Genomic DNA, 17,118 nt, shown 5'->3' with positions numbered 1-17,118 from the left:
GCCACACCTGGAGATCAGTTGGTCTGGCCACACCTGGAGACCAGTTTGTCTGGCCACACATGGAGACCAGTTGGTCTGACCACACCTGGAGACTAGTTCGTCTGGCCACACCTGGAGACCAGTTGATCTGGCCACACCTGGAGACCAGTTGGTCTGGCCACACCTGGAGACCAGTTGGTCTGGCCACACCTGGAGACCAGTTGGTCTGGCCACACATGGAGACCAGTTGATCTGGCCTCACTTGGAGACCAGTTGGTCTGGCCAAAATATGGTACTGAGTTCTTCAGGAAGCAGGATGAAGGATCCTCAGTAATAAGGTGTAGGATCCTCGCTGATGTGGTGTAGGATCCTCACTGGTATGATCTTGAGTCCTCATTAATGTTAGGTAAAATCATCACTCCTTATATTTTGTATGTAGGATCCTCCCATGCTGTTATGTAGGATCCTCCCATGCTGTTATGTAGGATCCTCCCATGCTGTTATGTAGGATCCTCCCATGCTGTTATGTAGGATCCTCCCATGCTGCTATGTAGGATCCTCCCATGCTGTTATGTAGGATCCTCCCATGCTGTTATGTAGGATCCTCCCATGCTGTTATGTAGGATCTTCCCATGCTGTTATGTAGGATCCTCCCATGCTGTTATGTAGGATCCTCCCATGCTGTTATGTAGGATTCTCCCATGCTGTTATGTAGGATCCTCCCATGCTGTTATGTAGGATCCTCCCATGCTGTTATGTAGGATCCTCCCATGCTGTTATGTAGGATCCTCCCATGCTGTTATGTAGGATCCTCCCATGCTGTTATGTAGGATCCTCCCATGCTGTTATGTAGGATCCTCCCATGCTGTTATGTAGGATCCTCCCATGCTGTTATGTAGGATCCTCCCATGCTGTTATGTAGGATTCTCCCATGCTGTTATGTAGGATCCTCCCATGCTGTTATGTAGGATCCTCCCATGCTGTTATGTAGGATCCTCCCATGCTGTTATGTAGGATCCTCCCATGCTGTTATGTAGGATCCTCCCATGCTGTTATGTAGGATTCTCCCATGCTGTTATGTAGGATCCTCCCATGCTGTTATGTAGGATTCTCCCATGCTGTTATGTAGGATCCTCCCATGCTGTTATGTAGGATTCTCCCATGCTGTTATGTAGGATCTTCCCATGCTGTTATGTAGGATCCTCCCATGCTGTTATGTAGGATTCTCCCATGCTGTTATGTAGGATCCTCCCATGCTGTTATGTAGGATCCTCCCATACCATCGTGTAGGATCCTCCCATGTTATTATGTAGGATCCTCCCTTGTTATTATGTAGGATCCTCCCATGCTATTATGTAGCATCCTCCCATGGTATTATGTAGCATCCTCCCATGCTATTATGTACCATCCTCCCATGATGTTACGTAGGATCCTCCCATACCATCGTGTAGGATCCTCCCATGTTTTTATGTAGGATCCTCCCTTGTTATTATGTAGCATCCTCCCATGGTATTATGTAGCATCCTCCCATGCTATCGTGTAGGATCCTGCCATGCTATTATGTAGAATCCCCCCTTGCTATCGTGTAGGATCATCCCATGCTATTATGTAGGATCTTCCCATACTATTATGTAGGATTCTCCCATGGTATTGTGTAGGATCCTCCCATACTATTATGTACGATCCTCCCATGCTATCATGCAGGATCCTCCCATGCTATTATGTAGGATATTCCCATGGTGGTATGCAGGATCCTCCCTTGATATTATGTACTATCCTCCCTTACTATTATGTAGGATACTCCCATGCAATCGTGTAGGGTCCTCTCTTGCTATTACGTAAGATCCTCTCATGCTACTATGTAAGATCCTCCCATGCTAATATATAGGATCCTCCATTGCTATTATGTAGGATCCTCTCATACTGTCGTGTAGGGTCCTCCCTTGTTATTAAGTAGGATCCTCCCATGCTTTTATGTAGGATCCTCCCTTACTGTTATGTAGGATCCTCCCTTACTGTTATGTAGGGTCCTCCCATGCTATCATGTAGGATTAACTTGTTTTTTCCGTTTCCTGCTGTACGGTTCAGTACTATCCTCGCTGCTACCCACACAAACACTCACAAACCGAACAACCTGCAAGGTTATACAGACGCGTTCAACAACCCCAATTGAACACTGAGGAACCCACTCCCTCCAGCAACCTCGAGGAGGATTCCCCAACCCACTCCCTCCAGTAACCTCGAGGAAGATTCCCCAACACACTCCCTCCAGTAACCTCGAGGATGATCCCCCAACCCACTCCCTCCAGCAACCTCGAGGAGGACCCCCTAACCCACTCCCTCCAGCAACCTCGAGGAGGACCCCCTAACCCACTCCCTCCAGCAACCTCGATGAGGATCCCCCAACCCACTCCCTCCAGCAACCTCGAGGAGGAAACCCCAACCCACTCCCTCCAGCAACCTCGACGAGTACCCCCAACCCACTCCCTCCAGCAACCTCGAGGAGGACCCCCCAACCCACTCCCTCCAGCAACCTCGAGGAGGATCCCCAACCCACTCCCTCAAGCAACCTCGAGGAGGATCCCCCAACCCACTCCCTCCAGCAACCTCGAGGAGGACCCCCCAACCCACTCCTTCCAGCAACCTCGAGGAGGATCCCCCAATCCACTCCCTCCAGCAACCTCGAGGAGGATTCCCCAACCCACTCCCTCCAGCAACCTCGAGGAGGATCCCCCAACCCACTCCCTCCAGCAACCTCGAGGAGGATCCCCCAACCCACTCCCTCCAGCAACCTCGAGGAGGACCCCCAACCCACTCCTTCCAGCAACCTCGAGGAGGACTCCCCGCCTGCCAGGAAGACCTCCATCATCGAGTAACGGCACATTTAGTGTGATCCACAAGCACTAAGACAACTGTTCCGCCTCAACCAGAGACTGAATACTCTCCTTCAAGGCTGAGGGACTGGCCACCCTAAGCTAAATCTTCACGTCTTTGACCGTATCCACCAGCAGTAATTCCCCTTGTTGGACTGGTGAAGCCACTGGTGGGCGAAACATCTCCACCAATAAAGATAGCCAAATGTTTCACATGTGTCTTATTAAAGCGACTTCAACGGACCGTTGCCCATTCATCGATCTCCCGTTATTCGTTTCACTAAACTGCATTAATATATTATTACCTGTGAGATCCATAATGGGAATTAAAGATGTCAACATTAGGAAAGTGGAACATTGCAGCAGGTCTACTGGCTCATACTAGGCACTTCAATCTCAAACCCAAACCCACTAAACAAAAATATTTGTCCAACTCATTTTCACTGCTACTCAAGGAACAGAAGTTTTGATAACTCTATTAACTTACATACTTATCCAATCTAAATTTGAAGCTACCCAAGGTCTTAGCTTCGCAACTCGCAGTCAGAGTTACTTACATTAACTTGTAGCAAGAGTCTCAGAAGTGGAAGGATGAAGGAGGTGGAGCGTCCCCCGGCGTCAATGTTGCTTACTGGAGGGTCATCCTGCGTCCCAGCGCTTATATGACTTCCTACCCAGCAGTGACGTCACGTACGTCATGGATGCCCACCATTCTCCAGGACTCCTTCATGGATCCCTGACTCAGCAGGTTTCGTCTCCTGGTTAGTCAGCTTTCCGTCTGTAAGGTGATGCTGTTGCGCCTGTATGGTGATGCTGTTACGTCTGTATGGTGATGCTGTTACGTCTGTATGGTGATGCTGTTACGTCTTTATGGGGATGCTGTTACTTTTCTGGTCAGTGTTAAGTCTGTATGGTGTTACTTGTCTCCTGGTCAATCAGTGGAGACAATGTCACCTTCACATGGTATCCCTTATATTTGGTTTTAAGGGCTAACCAACACAAACATTAGCAAACATGATTAGCATTTCAACTGCTCTCGCTGCCTCCTCCTCTGTAATCAACTGAAGAATCCCACTGTGTAAGCGAAACGCTTTGGAATAAAGTTACCTAACTGTCCCACACCTGTCTTATCAACATTACCAACAAGATGACATACATGGTTTTGTGTGAGAGACAGTCGACAGGCTGTCATTAGTAAGACAAAAGAAACCGTGTTTTTGTTTTGAAGCTGGTCGGTATTTTATGTTTCTTGTGCCCATGTTGTAGCTTGTTAACATAGCAACATAAGAAAGGAGGAACACTGCAGAAGGCCTATTGGGAGTTTAGTTTGTCTTGGGCACAGAGTTCCGAGTGTGTGTTGTCATTATCGGCTGGACACGGCAGAGTGAGGGTAGAGCAGTGCAGCATGGCTGTGTGAGAGTGTACTAGTGTACCTCAGGATGGCGGGAGAGCAGTGCTGGAAGTCAGTGAGGGAGGAAGCAGTCAGTGAGGAAGGAAATCAGTGAGGGAGGAAGGCAGTCAGTGACGAAGACAGTCAGTGAGAGAGGAAGGAAGTCAGTGAGGAAGGAAGGAAGGAAGGAAGTCAGTGAGGAAGGAAGGCAGTCAGTGAGGAAGGAAGGAAGTCAGTGAGGAAGGAAGGAAGTCAGTGAGGATGGAAGGCAGTCAGCGAGAAAGGAAGGAAGAAAGTGAGGGAGGAAGGCAATCAGTGAGGGAGAAAGGCAGTCAGTGAAGAAGGAAGGAAGGAAGTCAGTGAGGTAGGAAGGCAGTCAGTGACGAAGGAAGGAAGTCAGTGAGGGAGGAAGGCAGTCAGTGAGGAAGGAAGGAAGTCAATGAGGTAGGAAGGCAGTCAGTGACGAAGGAAATCAGTGAGGGAGGAAGGCAGTCAGTGAGGAAGGAAGGAAGTCAATGAGGTAGGAAGGCAGTCAGTGAGGAAGGAAGGAAGTCAGTGAGGAAGGAAGTCAGTGAGGAAGGAAGGAAGGAATTAAGTTAGGAAGGAAGGCAGTCAGTGAGGAAGGAAGTCAGTGAGAGAAGAAGGAAGTCAGTGAGGAAGGAAGGAAGGAAGTCAGTGAGGAAGGAAGGCAGTCAGTGAGGAAGGAAGTCAGTGAGGAAGGAAGGAAGGAAGTGAGGATGGAAGGCAGTCAGTGAGGAAGGAAGGAAGTCAGTGAAGAAGGAAGGCAGTCAGTGAGGAAGGAAGGAAGTCAGTGAGGGAGGAAGGAAATCAGTGAGGAAGAAAGGCAGGAAGTCAGTGAGGAAAGAAGGCAGTCAGTGAGGAAGGAAGGAAGTCAGTGAGGGAGGAAGGAAGTCAGTGAGGGAGGAAGGCAGTCAGTGAGGGAGAAAGGCAGTCAGAGAGGAAGGAAGGAAGTCAGTGAGGGAGGAAAAAAGTCATTGAGGGAAGAAGGCAGTTAGTGAGGAAGGAAGGCAGTCAGTGAGGGAGGAAGGCAGTCAGGGAGGGAGGAAGGAAGTCAGTGAGGGAAGAAGGCAGTCAGTGAGGAAGGAGGGCAGTCAGTGAGGAAGGAAAGAAATCAGTGAGGGAGGAAGGAAGTCAGTGAGGAAGGAAGGAAGTCAGTGATGAAGGAAGGCAGTTAGTGAGGAAGGAAGGAAGGAAGTCAGTGAGGGAGGAAGGCAGTCAGTAAGGATGGAAGGAAGTCAGTGAGGGAGGAAGGCAGTCAGTGGGGAAGGAAGGAAGTCAGTAAGTGAGGAAGGAAGTCAGTGAGGGAGGAAAGCAGTCAGTGAGAGAGTAAGGCAGTCAGGGAGGGAGGAAGGAAGTCAGTGAGGGAAGAAGGCAGTCAGTGAGGAAGGAGGGCAGTCAGTGAGGAAGGAAAGAAATCAGTGAGGGAGGAAGGAAGTCAGTGAGGAAGGAAGGAAGTCAGTGATGAAGGAAGGCAGTTAGTGAGGAAGGAAGGAAGGAAGTCAGTGAGGGAGGAAGGCAGTCAGTAAGGATGGAAGGAAGTCAGTGAGGGAGGAAGGCAGTCAGTGGGGAAGGAATGAAGTCAGTAAGTGAGGAAGGAAGTCAGTGAGGGAGGAAGGCAGTCAGTGAGGGAAGAAGGCAGTCAGTGAGGAAGGAAGGAAGTCAGTGAGGGAGGAAGGCAGTCAGTGAGGGAGGAACGCAGTTAGTGAGGAAGGAAGGAAGTCAGTGAGGGAGGAAGGCAGTCAGTGAGGGAGGAAGGCAGTCAGCGAGGGAGGAAGGGAGTCAGTGAAGGAGGAAGGAAGTCAGTGAGGGAAGAAGGCAGTTAGTGAGGAAGGAAGGCAGTCAGTGAGGAAGGAGGGTAGTCAGTGAGGAAGGAAGGAAATCAGTGAGGGAGGAAGGCAGTCAGTGAGGAAGGAAGGAAATCAGTGAGGGAGGAAGGCAGTCAGTGAGGAAGGAAGGAAGTCAGTGAGGAAGGAAGGAAGTCAGTGAGGGAGGGAGGGAGGCAGTCAGTGAGGAAGCAAGGAAGGAAGTCAGTAAGGGAGGAAGGCAGTCAGTGAGGCGCGAAGGAAGTCAGTGAGGGAGGAAGGAAGTCAGTGAGGAAGGAAGGAAGTCAGTGAGGGAGAAATACAGTCAGTGAGGAAGGCAGTCAGTGAAGAAGGAAGGAAGGAAGGAAGTGAGAGAGGAAGGCAATCAGTGGGGAAGGAAGGAAGTCAGTGAGGGAGGAAGGCAGTCAGTGAGGAAGGAAGGCAGTCAGTGAGGAAGGAAGGAAGTCAATGAGGGAGGAAGGCAGTCAGTGAGGAAGGAAGGAAGTCAGTGAGGGAGAATGGCAGTCAGTGAGAAAGGAAGGAAGTCAGTGAGGGAGGAAGGCATTCAGTGAGGAAGGAAGACAGTCAGTGAAGAAGGAAGGAAGGAAGAAAGACAGTCAGTGAAGAAGGAAGGAAGGAAGTCAGTGAGGGAGGAAGGCAATCAGTGGGGAAGGAAGGCAGTCAGTGAGGGAGGAAGGCAGTCAGTGAGGAAGGAAGGCAGTCAGTGAGGAAGGAAGGAAGTCAATGAGGGAGGAAGGCAGTCAGTGAGGAAGGAAGGAAGTCAGTGAGGGAGAATGGCAGCCAGTGAGAAAGGAAGGAAGTCAGTGAGGGAGGAAGGCATTCAGTGAGGAAGGAAGACAGTCAGTGAAGAAGGAAGGAAGGAAGACAGTCAGTGAAGAAGGAAGGAAGGAAGTCAGTGAGGGAGGAAGGCAGTTAGTGAGGAAGGAAGGCAGTCAGTGAGGAAGGAGGGCAGTCAGTGAGGAAGGAAGGAAATCAGTGAGGGAGGAAGGCAGTCAGTGAGGAAGGAAGAAAATCAGTGAGGAAGGAAGGCAGTCAGTGAGGAAGGAAGGAAGTCAGTGAGGAAGGAAGGAAGTCAGTGAGGGAGGGAGGGAGGCAGTCAGTGAGGAAGGAAGGAAGTCAGTGAGGGAGGAAGGCAGTCAGTGAGGCGCGAAGGAAGTCAGTGAGGGAGGAAGGAAGTCAGTGAGGAAGGAAGGAAGTCAGTGAGGGAGAAAGACAGTCAGTGAGGAAGGAAGGCAGTCAGTGAAGAAGGAAGGAAGGAAGGAAGGAAGTGAGGGAGGATGGCAATCAGTGGGGAAGGAAGGAAGTCAGTGAGGGAGGAAGGCAGTCAGTGAGGAAGGAAGGCAGTCAGTGAGGAAGGAAGGAAGTCAGTGAGGGAGGAAGGCAGTCAGTGAGGAAGGAAGGAAGTCAGTGAGGGAGAATGGCAGTCGGTGAGAAAGGAAGGAAGTCAGTGAGGGAGGAAGGCATTCAGTGAGGAAGGAAGACAGTCAATGAAGAAGGAAGGAAGGAAGTCAGTGAGGGAGGAAGGCAGTCAGTGAAAAAGGAAGGAAGTCAGTGAGGGAGGAAGGCAAACAGTGAGAAAGGAGGGAAGTCAGTGAGGAAGGAAGTCAGTGAGGAAGGAAGTCAGTGAGGAAGAAAGGAAGGAAGGAAGTCAGTGAGGAAGGAAGGCAGTCAGTGAGGAAGGAAGGCAGTCAGTGAGGAAGGAAGTCAGTGAGGGAGGAAGGAAGTCAGTGAGGGAGGAAGGAAGTCAGTGAGGAAGGAAGGCAGTCAGTGAGGAAGGAAGGAAGTCAGTGAGGAAGGAAGGCAGTTAGTGAGGAAGGAAGGCAGTCAGTGAGGAAGTAAGGAAGTCAGTGAGGAAGGAAGGCAGTCAGTGAGGAAGGAAGGAAGTCAGTGAGGGAGGAAGGAAGTCAGTGAGGAAGGAAGGCAGGAGGTCAGTGAGGAAAGAAGGCAGTCAGTAAGGAAGGAAGGGAGTCAGTGAGGAAGGAAGGAAGTCAGTGAGGAAGGAAGGCAGTCAGTGAGGAAGGAAGGATGTCAGTGAGGAAATAAGGAAGTCAGTGAGGAAGGAAGGCAGTCAGTGAGAAAGTAAGTCAGTGAGGGAGGAAGGAAGTCAGTGAGGGAAGAAGGCAGTCATTGAGAGAGGAAGGCAGTCAGTGATGGACGAAGTCTGTGAAGGAGGAAGGCAGTCAGTGGGGAAGGAATGAAGTCAGTGATGGAGGAAGGCAGTCTGTGAGGTAGGAAGGCAGTCAGTGAGGGAGGAAGGCAGTCAGTGAGGGAGGAAGGCAGTCAGTGAGGGAGGAAGGACGTCAGTGAGGGAGCAAGGCAGTCAGTGAGGAAGGAAGGCAGTCAGTGAGGGAGGAAGAAAATCAATGAGGGAGGAAGGCAGTCAATGAGGGAGGAAGGCAGTCAGTGAGGGAGGAAGGCAGTCAGTGAGGGAGGAAGGCAGTCAGTGAGGGAGTAAGTCAGTTGAAGAGGAAGGCAGTCAGTGAGGGAGGAAGGAAGTCATTGAGGGAGGAAGGAAGTCAGTGAGGGAGAAAGGAAGTCAGTGAGGGAGGGAGGAAGTCAGTGAGGGAGAAAGGAAGTCAGTAAGGGAGGAAGGAAGTCAGTGAGGGAAGAAGGAAGTCAGTGAGGGAGGAACAGTTAGTGAGGAAGGCAGGAAGTCAGTGAGAGAGGAAGGAAGTCAGTGAGGGAGGAACAGTCAGTGAGGGAGGAACCGTCAGTAAGGAAGGCAGTCAGTGGCGGAGGAACAGTCAGTGAGGGAGGAACACTCGGTGAGGAAGGCAGTCAGTGAGGGAGGAACAGTCAATGAGTGAGGAACAGTCAGTAAGGAAGGCAGTCAGTGAGTGAGGAACAGTCACTGAGGGAGGAACAGTCAGTGAGGGAGGAACAGTCAGTGAGGGAGGAACAGTCAGTAAGGAAAGCAGTAAGTAAGGAAGGCAGTCAGTAAGGAAGGCAGTCAGTGAGGGAGGAACAGTCAGTGAGGGAGGAACAGTCAGTGAGGGAGGAACAGTCAGTGAGGGAGGAACAGTCAGTGAGGGAGGAACAGTCAGTGAGGGAGGAACACTCAGTGAGGGATGAACAGTCACTGAGGGAGGAACAGTCACTGAGGGAGGCAGTCAGTGAGGGAGGAACAGTCAGTGAGGGAGGAACAGTCAGTGAGGGAGGAACAGTCAGTGAGGGAGGAACACTCAGTGAGAGAGGAACACTCAGTGAGGGAGGGACAGTCAGTGAGGGAGGAACAGTCAGTGAGGGAGGAACAGTCAGTGAGGGAGGAACACTCAGTGGGGGAGGAACACTCAGTGAGGGAGGAACAGTCAGTGAGGGAGGAACAGTCAGTGAGGGAGGCAGTCAGTGAGGGAGGAACAGTCAGTGAGGGAGGATCAGTCAGTGAGGGAGGAACACTCAGTGAGGGAGGAACACTCAGTGAGGGAGGAACAGTCAGTGAGGGAGGAACAGTCTGACAGGGAGGAACACTCAGTGAGGGAGAAACAGTCAGTGAGGGAGGAACACTCAGTGAGGGAGAAACGGTCAGTGAGGGAGGAACAGTCAGTGAGGGAGGCAGTCAGTGAGGGAGGAACACTCAGTGAAGGAGAAACAGTCAGTGAGGGAGGAACACTCAGTGAGGGAGAAACAGTCAGTGAGGGAGGAACAGTCAGTGAGGGAGGCAGTCAGTGAGGGAGGAACAGTCAGTGAGGGAGGCAGTCAGTGAGAGAGGCATTCAGTGAGGGAGGAACAGTCAGTGAGGGAGGCAGTCAGTGAGGGAGGAACAGTCAACGAGGGAGGAACAGTCAGTGAGGGAGGAACAGTCAGTGAGGGAGGAACAGTCAGTGAGGGAGGTACAGTCAGTGAGGGAGTCAGTCAGTGAGGGAGGAACAGTCAGTGAGGGAGGGACATTCAGTGAGGGAGGAACAGTCAGTGAGGGAGGAACAGTCAGTGAGGGAGGAACAGTCAGTGAGGGAGGGACATTCAGTGAGGGAGGAACAGTCAGTGAGGGAGGAACAGTCAGTGAGGGAGGAACAGTCAGTGAGGGAGGAACAGTCAGTGAGGGAGGAACAGTCAGTGAGGGAGGAACAGTCAGTGAGGGAGTCAGTCAGTGAAGGAGGAACAGTCAGTGAGGGAGGGACATTCAGTGAGGGAGGAACAGTCAGTGAGGGAGGAACAGTCAGTGAGGGAGGAACAGTCAGTGAGGGAGGGACAGTCAGTGAGGGAGGAACAGTCAGTGAGGGAGGAACAGTCAGTGAGGGAGGAACAGTCAGTGAGGGAGGAACAGTCAGTGAGGGAGGGACATTCAGTGAAGTAGGAACAGTCAGTGAGGGAGGGACATTCAGTGAGGGAGGAACAGTCAACGAGGGAGGAACAGTCAGTGAGGGAGGAACAGTCAGTGAGGGAGGGACAGTCAGTGAGGGAGGAACAGTCAGTGAGGGAGGAACAGTCAGTGAGGGAGGAACAGTCAGTGAGGGAGGGACATTCAGTGAGGGAGGAACAGTCAGTGAGGGAGGAACAGTCAGTGAGGGAGGAACAGTCAGTGAGGGAGGGACAATCAGTGAGGGAGGAACAGTCAGTGAGGGAGGAACAGTCAGTGAGGGAGGAACAGTCAGTGAGGGAGGAACAGTCAGTGAGGGAGGAACAGTCAGTGAGGGAGGAACAGTCAGTGAGGGAGGAACAGTCAGTGAGGGAGGAACAGTCAGTGAGGGAAGAACAGTCAGTGAGGGAGGAACAGTCAGTGAGGGAGGAACAGTCAGTGAGGGAGGAGCAGTCAGTGAGGGAGGAACAGTCAGTGAGGGAGGGACAGTCAGTGAGGGAGGAACAGTCAGTGAGGGAGGAGCAGTCAGTGAGGGAGGAACAGTCAGTGAGGGAGGAACAGTCAGTGAGGGAGGAACAGTCAGTGAGGGAGGAGCAGTCAGTGAGGGAGGAACAGTCAGTGAGGGAGGAACAGTCAGTGAGGGAGGAGCAGTCAGTGAGGGAGGAACAGTCAGTGAGGGAGGGACAGTCAGTGAGGGAGGAACAGTCAGTGAGGGAGGAGCAGTCAGTGAGGGAGGAACAGTCAGTGAGGGAGGAACAGTCAGTGAGGGAGGAACAGTCAGTGAGGGAGGAGCAGTCAGTGAGGGAGGAACAGTCAGTGAGGGAGGAACAGTCAGTGAGGGAGGAACAGTCAGTGAGGGAGGAACAGTCAGTGAGGGAGGAACAGTCAGTGAGGGAGGAACAGTCAGTGAGGGAGGCAGTCAGTGAGGGAGGAACAGTCAGTGAGGGAGGAACAGTCAGTGAGGGAGGAACAGTCAGTGAGGGAGGAACAGTCAGTGAGGGAGGAACAGTCAGTGAGGGAGGAACAGTCAGTGAGGGAGGAGCAGTCAGTGAGGGAGGAACAGTCAGTGAGGGAGGAACAGTCAGTGAGGGAGGAACAGTCAGTGAGGGAGGAACAGTCAGTGAGGGAGGAACAGTCAGTGAGGGAGGAACAGTCAGTGAGGGAGGAACAGTCAGTGAGGGAGGCAGTCAGTGAGGGAGGAACAGTCAGTGAGGGAGGAACAGTCAGTGAGGGAGGAACAGTCAGTGAGGGAGGAACAGTCAGTGAGGAAGGAACAGTCAGTGAGGGAGGAACAGTCAGTGAGGGAGGCAGTCAGTGAGGGAGGGACAGTCAGTGAGAGAGGAACAGTCAGTGAGGGAGGAACAGTCAGTGAGGGAGGAACAGTCAGTGAGGGAGGCAGTCAGTGAGGGAGGGACAGTCAGTGAGGGAGGAACAGTCAGTGAGGGAGGAACAGTCAGTGAGGGAGGAACAGTCAGTGAGGGAGGAACAGTCAGTGAGGGAGGGACATTCAGTGAGGGAGGAACAGTCAGTGAGGGAGGAACAGTCAGTGAGGGAGGAACAGTCAGTGAGGGAGGGACAGTCAGTGAGGGAGGAACAGTCAGTGAGGGAGGAACAGTCAGTGAGGGAGGAAGAGTCAGTGAGGGAGGAACAGTCAGTGAGGGAGGAACAGTCAGTGATGGAGGAACAGTCAGTGAGGGAGGAACAGTCAGTGAGGGAGGAACAGTCAGTGAGGGAGGAACAGTCAGTGAGGGAGGAACAGTCAGTGAGGAAGGAACAGTCAGTGAGAGAGGAACAGTCAGTGAGGGAGGCAGTCAGTGAGGGAGGGACAGTCAGTGAGGGAGGAACAGTCAGTGAGGGAGGAACAGTCAGTGAGGGAGGAACAGTCAGTGAGGGAGGAACAGTCAGTGAGGGAGGAACAGTCAGTGAGGAAGGAACAGTCAGTGAGGGAGGAACAGTCAGTGAGGGAGGCAGTCAGTGAGGGAGGAACAGTCAGTGAGGGAGGAACAGTCAGTGAGGGAGGAACAGTCAGTGAGGGAGGAACAGTCAGTGAGGGAGGAACAGTCAGTGAGGGAGGAACAGTCAGTGAGGGAGGAACAGTCAGTGAGGGAGGAACAGTCAGTGAGGAAGGAACAGTCAGTGAGGAAGTAACAGTCAGTGAGGGAGGAACAGTCAGTGAGGGAGGCAGTCAGTGAGGGAGGAACAGTCAGTGAGGGAGGAACAGTCAGTGAGGGAGGCAGTCAGTGAGGGAGGAACAGTCAGTGAGGGAGGAACAGTCAGTGAGGGAGGAACAGTCAGTGAGGGAGGCAGTCAGTGAGGGAGGAACAGTCAGTGAGGGAGGAACAGTCAGTGAGGGAGGAACAGTCAGTGAGGGAGGAACAGTCAGTGAGGAAGGAACAGTCAGTGAGGAAGTAACAGTCAGTGAGGGAGGAACAGTCAGTGAGGAAGGAACAGTCAGTGAGGGAGGAACAGTCAGTGAGGGAGGAACAGTCAGTGAGGGAGGAACAGTCAGTGAGGGAGGAACAGTCAGTGAGGGAGGAACAGTCAGTGAGGGAGGAACAGTCAGTGAGGGAGGAACAGTCAGTGAGGGAGGAACAGTCAGTGAGGGAGGAACAGTCAGTGAGGGAGGAACAGTCAGTGAGGGAGGAACAGTCAGTGAGGGAGGAACAGTCAGTGAGGGAGGAACAGTCAGTGAGAACAGTCACTGAGGGAGGAACAGTCAGTGAGGAAGGAACAGTCAGTGAGGGAGGAACAGTCAGTGAGGGAGGAACAGTCAGTGAGGGAGGAACAGTCAGTGAGGGAGGAACAGTCAGTGAGGGAGGAACAGTCAGTGAGGGAGGAACAGTCAGTGAGGGAGGAACAGTCAGTGAGGGAGGAACAGTCAGTGAGGGAGGAACAGTCAGTGAGGGAGGAACAGTCAGTGAGGGAGGAACAGTCAGTGAGGGAGGAACAGTCAGTGAGGGAGGAACAGTCAGTGAGGGAGGAACAGTCAGTGAGGAAGGAACAGTCAGTGAGGAAGGAACAGTCAGTGAGGAAGGAACAGTCAGTGAGGGAGGAACAGTCAGTGAGGGAGGAACAGTCAGTGAGGGAGGAACAGTCAGTGAGGGAGGAACAGTCAGTGAGGGAGGAACAGTCAGTGAGGGAGGAACAGTCAGTGAGGGAGGAACAGTCAGTGAGGGAGGAACAGTCAGTGAGGGAGGAACAGTCAGTGAGGGAGGAACAGTCAGTGAGGGAGGAACAGTCAGTGAGGGAGGAACAGTCAGTGAGGGAGGAACAGTCAGTGAGGAAGGAACAGTCAGTGAGGAAGGAACAGTCAGTGAGGAACAGTCAGTGAGGGAGGAACAGTCAGTGAGGGAGGAACAGTCAGTGAGGGAGGAACAGTCAGTGAGGGAGGAACAGTCAGTGAGGGAGGAACAGTCAGTGAGGGAGGAACAGTCAGTGAGGGAGGAACAGTCAGTGAGGGAGGAACAGTCAGTGAGGGAGGAACAGTCAGTGAGGGAGGAACAGTCAGTGAGGGAGGAACAGTCAGTGAGGGAGGAACAGTCAGTGAGGAAGGAACAGTCAGTGAGGGAGGAACAGTCAGTGAGGGAGGAACAGTCAGTGAGGGAGGAACAGTCAGTGAGGGAGGAACAGTCAGTGAGGGAGGAACAGTCAGTGAGGGAGGAACAGTCAGTGAGGGAGGAACAGTCAGTGAGGGAGGAACAGTCAGTGAGGGAGGAACAGTCAGTGAGGGAGGAACAGTCAGTGAGGGAGGGACAGTCAGTGAGGGAGGGACAGTCAGTGAGGGAGGGACAGTCAGTGAGGGAGGGACAGTCAGTGAGGGAGGGACAGTCAGTGAGGGAGGAACAGTCAGTGAGGGAGGGACAGTCAGTGAGGGAGGGACAGTCAGTGAGGGAGGGACAGTCAGTGAGGGAGGGACAGTCAGTGAGGGAGGGACAGTCAGTGAGGGAGGGACAGTCAGTGAGGGAACATTATAACAATATATAATACTAACAAATTACTAAGAAAGACACACGTGGAGAAAGTCAGTAATGTACAGTGCCAAACATTATGTGAAGGATAATGTCTGGTGGGAGTGACTTCTTCAGAGATAACAGTGGCAGGAGTCAGGTGCAAGGTCGCCATGATAGTAGTGGTAATAGTAGTAGTACTAGTAGTAGTAGTAATAGTAATACAGTTGTGGTGATATGGGTTGGGTTTGATAAGGACTTGTCAGCATAATGTTACATAAGTCCCAGAATGGGTAATATCATCTTAATTAGCAATTTGGATATAGTGTAACTTCCGGACTTTTGTTAATTAGTGTTACTTAATATTTAGATCAAGTATCACTAAAACACTTACAAGGGCGACCACCGTAGTGACGTGAGTGTCAACACAGGGACGATGTTGGACACGTCATGTTCAACATCAGTCAGGCTAGACTAGTCTAGATTAGTTATTAAGGAAGAAGACACTGCGAAAATATATAGAGGCTGCCTTGACTGTTGTCAATATCATTATCCATCAGAAGTCCGGAAGTTACACTGTATCTAAAATGATAATCAACATGATATTACCCATTCTGGAGACCTCTGTAACACGATGCTGACATGTCCTTTTCAAACCCAACCCGTCTCACTACAATTGTACTATTACGACTACTAGTACTACTACTACTACTGCTACTACTACTACTACTACTACTACTACTACTACTACTACTACTACTACTACTACTACTACTACTACTACTACTACCACCACCACCACCACTACTACCACCACTACCACCACCACCGCTAATACTACTACTACCACCACCCCTACTACTACTAATACTACTACCACTACTACTACTACTACCACTACTACTACTACTACTACTACTACCACCACCACCACTACCACAACCAACACTACTACTACCACCACTACTACTACTTCTATTAATACTACCACTACTACTACTACTATTACTACTACTACTACTACTACTGCTGCTACTACTACTACTACTGCTGCTGCTACTACTACCCCCGCAGCTTTCCACCTGACTCCTACCACTTTATATACCCGTTTCTTAGTTATCTGTATATTCAGCCGGGTCATCGCAAGACCCTCGCCAGGACCCCGGTCTTGGCGAACATTATACATACTTATCTCCGTATTAGAGCTGCAGAAGCCGCTCCTTTAATAAATGTCCTGAACTGTTCAAGTGTTCTCCCCACATCTTGTTGGTATCACCATATCATTTCTCCAGACATGTACAACAGGCTTGTCACTTTATTCAAAAAAGTATTGGAATAAATTTAAATATATGTTGAACATGGGTCTTATTTACCATCCGAAGCTTACCAGGTCTACGTTTTTTTTTTTTACACCCTGTTTGCAAAACAGAAACTCACTTATTCAGCGGTGTTCTAAAGTGGAGGACACATAGTGACTTGCTTCGCTAATTACTCTGTGTAATCAACATCGTTATCTCTACCGTGATGAATAATATAGGAAGACACATGGGCAACACCTGGGTATCTTTATTGAGAGACGTCTCGCCCGTCATGGGTTTGATCAGTCCAAGACAGAGACACGAGAAGGGAGCGTTAAGTAGAAGAGTCATTGGAGGAAGTGGAGTGATGTAGCAGTAGCGGTGTGGTCACTGGGGGGCTCCACAGTACCTCCACGCCCTCGATGACTCCATTTTATCCACCGGCTCCATTGCACAAGGCACCGTTCTCTCATTTCTGTATTACACTGATAAATCCCCCTAGTGGGCGAAACGTTTCTCGGTAAAGATTCTCCAGTATTGCACAAGTGTCTTATTTATCAACGTGATAGTTATATATATATATATATATATATATATATATATATATATATATATATATATATATATATATATATATATATATATATATATATATATCATATTAAATGAGAAGATGAAAGTGTAAATACAAACATCCGGCCTTTCACATGTTTTTCGAAATGTCTTCGAGGACAATGCCAAAAGCAAGGTAAGGGAGAAGGAGAAAGCCAGAGAGAGGAGAGTGTTGTGTTACACAGCCTCGCTGCTGTCACTGTTGACAAGTGATGCTGCCTAGAAAGGGCAAGATTCACCCTGGATGGTCACCGCATTACAGTCACCAATCACCAGCTTGGTTCTTCACAGAAGGGTCGTCCAGATAGCTGGTTCATCAGAGAAGAGTCACCCTGATGACTGGCTCATTAGAGAAAAGTCACCCTGATGACTGGTTCATCAAAGATGAGTCACCCTGATGACTGGTTCATCAAAGAAGAGTCACCCTGATGACTTCCTAATCATCACTGCAACATTACAAGTTCTTCGTTCGCGATTATTGCACTCACACATACACACACACACACATATATATATATATATATATATATATATATATATATATATATATATATATATATATATATATATATATATATATATATACTTGACAGAGAGACAACAACGAGTCATGATACGTGATGAGGTATCACAGTGGGCGCCTGTGACGAGCGGGTTTCCACGGGGGTCAGTCCTAGGACCGGTGCCATTTTTGGAATATGTGAATGACATGATGTAAGGGTTAGACTCAGAAGTGTCCCTGTTCGCAGATGATGTGAAGTTAGTGAGGAGAATTAAATCAGATGAGGATCAGGCAGGACTACAAAGAGACCTGGACAGGCTGGTTGCGTGGTCCAGCAACTGGCTCCTCGAATTTAACCCTGCTAAATGCAAAGTCA

General features: G+C 50.6%; 1 protein-coding gene across 1 annotated transcript in view; it reads right to left on the bottom strand.

Annotated features, from left to right (window-relative positions):
* The window catches only part of LOC128687888 (ileal sodium/bile acid cotransporter-like), a 58,001-nt gene extending 54,514 nt beyond the window's left edge, over positions 1-3,487 (bottom strand). Inside the window, exon 1 of the mRNA XM_070083838.1 lies at positions 3,410-3,487. The gene's annotated coding sequence lies outside the window, so the exon portion shown is untranslated. The remainder of the gene's footprint in view (positions 1-3,409) is intronic.
* Positions 3,488-17,118: the final 13,631 nt, after the last annotated feature.

The sequence above is a fragment of the Cherax quadricarinatus genome, chromosome 10 (genome assembly GCF_038502225.1).
Source record: "Cherax quadricarinatus isolate ZL_2023a chromosome 10, ASM3850222v1, whole genome shotgun sequence".
Classification (NCBI taxonomy): Eukaryota; Metazoa; Arthropoda; class Malacostraca; order Decapoda; family Parastacidae; genus Cherax; species Cherax quadricarinatus.
Note: the sequence above shows the minus strand (reverse complement) of the source record. Positions and strands in the feature narration are given on the sequence as shown.